Raw genomic sequence first — 3918 nt, 5'->3', positions numbered from 1 at the left:
TGCTTTTGTTTTATGCCTAAATGTAAGCTTATTGTTGTAGCAGTTTAGCTGCTTCTTCTGTTTCGTTTACTTGCTTATTCTATTTGTAACATGTAGGTATGTTACATATAGAAATAACTATTGTATGTGACTATTACATAAGATGTGGGACATAATTATGTCCTACGGTCGCAGGATATTTTACATTTATAATGGTTTTGGTATGGACACAACTTCCCGAGGGGGACTGTCCCTCACAATGTCGGACAGGTGGTAACCCTGACCATTGGGCTAGACTTAGCTATTGGCGGCGCCCTAACACGATGTGTTTCACTTCCACTTGGTATAACTATCAACACTGCAATAGAATACAGGTACCCGGCACGGGGTTTAAATGTCATTTGTTCGAGGGATGGGGACTCAATATTCAGCTATGTGCATTTGTGTTTGTTTCTTATTTTTGTGTTTGCAAAACTGTCTTGCATGCTTTGCATACGTTTCAGTATCCACGGACACTGACAGGTGTGATTACTATTGGAGGCAGGCTGTAATATTCAGCATTTTGTGATTACTATTGGAGGCAGGCTGTAATATTCAGCATTTTAGGTTGCACGTAAACAGCCGACATGTCCATGCCTCCGTGCGGCGCTTCGACACGCCCCATGCACTCGCACACGTTTCCTATGCATGTGGATGTTGCGGCAGCGCGCCTTCATTAATATGCATATGGCGCTACTGCTCCATCTCTACGCCACACGGTCAGCGCAAGCCTAAAGCTGTCCTTGCGCCGAGCTTCATGAATCCCGAGGAATATTTGAATACAATTTAAAAGTATTACAGATATAACAAGGAGAAAAAACATATTACAATTTACATTTTTTTTGGATTTCATTAAACTGAAAATAGAAAGAAATTTACATCATCACTTTCTTTGGTAGGATTATAGTATCCTGTATATAGTAAGAATATACTAGTAAATGTGAAGACTGGGTTTTTCAAAAATGTTGTCATGTTAGTATTTGGGGAAATATACTGTTTAAGGTAGTTTCCTCCTGAAGCATGTGCAGGATGGATTGTCTAGATAATGTGTTTTTAGGGCTCCTTTAAATGTTTTTGGGTGGTCAATTTAGGTTATTTCAGATGGAAGGCTATTCCACAGCCTAGCTACGGTATGGGAGAACAGACATTGTCCTGCTCTTTTGTTAGGTTTAGTTACAGTAAGCATCAGTTTACATGAAGATCTTAATGTTTTAGTGGGGGTGTATGTTTGTAGGATTGAGTTGAGGGCAGGGCAGTCATTTGGTTTAGATATTAGTTTGTGGGCTAGGGTTAGTTGGGTGTATTGTAGATGGTGGGAAAACTCTAGCCATCTTAGCTGGGTTCCTATTACGTTATGGAAATCATGAAACATCGAACACTACATGATCGAACTTGTATGTTCGATGTTTCATAATTTTGAATACGTTAAAAAAAATAAAAACAAAAAACATAAATCAACTGTTGTAAGCAGGGGGAAAGTCCCTCTGCACTCCTCACCTCCCCGCTCTTTAAATATAGCAACTCCGAGATCGCACTATAGTGCGGAAAGTGAATATTTCCCTTTACTGCACTGTAGTGCGATGTCGGAGTTGGTATATTTAAAGAGTGGAGGGTGTGGGGGTGCAGGGAGGCTTGCCCCCTGCTTACAACAGTTATTTAACTGTTGACCTTTTTTGTTCTTTTTTTTAGTTCAAATTACTGAAACTTCAATTAACTGTGTTCGATGTTTACAGTTTCGAAGTTTCAGAAATTCGATAATGTAATAGGAACCCATCTTAACTCGGTGTTGGCATGGCAGTAATGAGAACGGTATGGTTTTCCGGAGGCAAATTTGACTATTTTGTTGTAACAGGATTGTAATTTATTTCAAAGGGTTGTGTGCAGGTTAGTAAAAATGGCACTACCATATAGAAGGGAGGGGATGAGTAGGGTATTGGCTAGTTTTATTTTGGTATATTTATCCAGGTAGAGTTTGTGGCGATATAGTTTACCTAATTTACCTAGTTTGCATTTTAATTGCTTAAGGGTGAGTCCTATAGGTATATGCTGGAAGGTGGTCACTTAATTTGTTTGTTAGGGTGCCTGAGTTAGAGTAGTTTTGGGGATGTGTTACAAGTATCCATTCTATGGCTGTTTTAGGGTCTGTTGCTAGACCATGAGTGGGAGTAGTGATGAGTTGGGTAAAACTGTGAAGGTTTATGCTGTTTACTGGAGAGGGGGAGTCTACGTTTAACCAATTAATATTTGTGTCTCCTAGAATTATTGTCTCATACAGTATGTTCTGATTTAGCCAAGGCAAAAAGTTTTCAAGTATATGGATATTGTGGCCTGGGGGAATATAAATTACTGCTATGCATATTTATTTGTTTCTATTTATGTGAAGGGATGTGAGTATTAGCTTAAAGTTACTGAAAGTGGGGATATTTTGCATAGGTTGTTATTTGTAGTGAGTTTTGATAGATTAATGCTACACCACCACCCTTTTTATGAAGTCTGCCTGAACTAATTATATTATATCCTGGAGGGAGAATTTCAGTGTCAGCAATGTGTGGTTTTAGCCATGTTTCTATTACTGCAATGATGTTTGGGGTGTGGGCAGCTAGCCAGGCATGGAAATCAATTCTTTTATTGCAAATGCTGCGAATATTTATTGCCATTAGGTGAAGTGTGTGTTGAGATGTGAGATTAGCTAGCCTAGTGGTAGATGTATGGGTGTGGGGAAACATTTGGTCAGCTTGCATGGCAGTGGATGTATGAATATTGATTGGACCTGGATTTGGATGGATATCTCCACATTGTATTAATGTCTGGAGTAGATAAAATATGGTGTCAGATTGTCATTTGTCAGGGGTGGACTTGTAATGTAGTACTAGACATAATTTCAATTTGGGGGTAGGCCAAACTAAAATATGATAAGTGGAATGTATGGGAGTCTGCTCGAGTGATAAATGAAATATCTTGTATTGAAAGAAACTTATAGTGCATGATATTTGTTTCATGAGCGCCGGATACCTATATTTCCTACATAGCTCTTCTCCCTACACACATGCACACACCTCTTGACCAGATAAATGGTTTATGAAAATTCAAAGCTAGCTTGCAGTTTATAAGGAATGGACTGAGGTGTAATTTAGGAAGAAATGTAATGTGAATCCCTACTTGAGATTCATGAAGTATAAAATTGTAATTGTATGCAGAGGTTTGCACTTTACACATAGTCATAATGTCCCAAAATATGTCCTCATCATTCTGGACTAAATTACATACAGAAATTTTTGTATTATGTATATATTATGTCTCATTTATCAGACTTTTACTATAGAAATAACTTCCCTGCTCATATGTGGCAGTGGTACTGCCTAGAAACCACACGTGGCAGAGTGGATGTTTAAGAGAGTTGGTACAATAAGGTATATCTAGGATATAAATGTACTCTTCTGGGTTCATACAAGGTTAAAAATAGAAGTTTACAGTATGTGGTGTTCAACTTGGGAAGCTGCATAATTTCTCATTTAGCCAACACACTTGGAAAATTCAGTACTTCATTGACTTTTGACACCAATTAACATATCATTGATAAATATAATCTTGTCATTTCCTCTGCCTGATGTGCTAAAAGTAATATTTATCCTGTGTTGCAGGATAAGAAATAGAACTCAGGAAATGAGGATATTGGATTGCTACAGAATGTTACTGAAGCCAAGCATATCAGCTATGCACTCATTACTTATTTATAGGTTCATAGAAGGTTACTAGGTTAACGACCCTAGAGCCTTTACAAGCCTAGCCGTATTTATCCTAATTTTCCTCAATTACCAGTGGTTAGATGAGTGAAGTTTCCAGAGGTAAGGTTCTATGATAATTAGTAATGACTTTCTCTTCTAGAAAGGACATGGGCAC

This window comes from Protopterus annectens, chromosome 6.part0 (assembly GCF_019279795.1).
Source record: "Protopterus annectens isolate FY-2018-M chromosome 6.part0, PAN1.0, whole genome shotgun sequence".
Lineage (NCBI taxonomy): Eukaryota > Metazoa > Chordata > Ceratodontiformes > Protopteridae > Protopterus > Protopterus annectens.
This window is presented reverse-complemented; position numbering follows the sequence as displayed.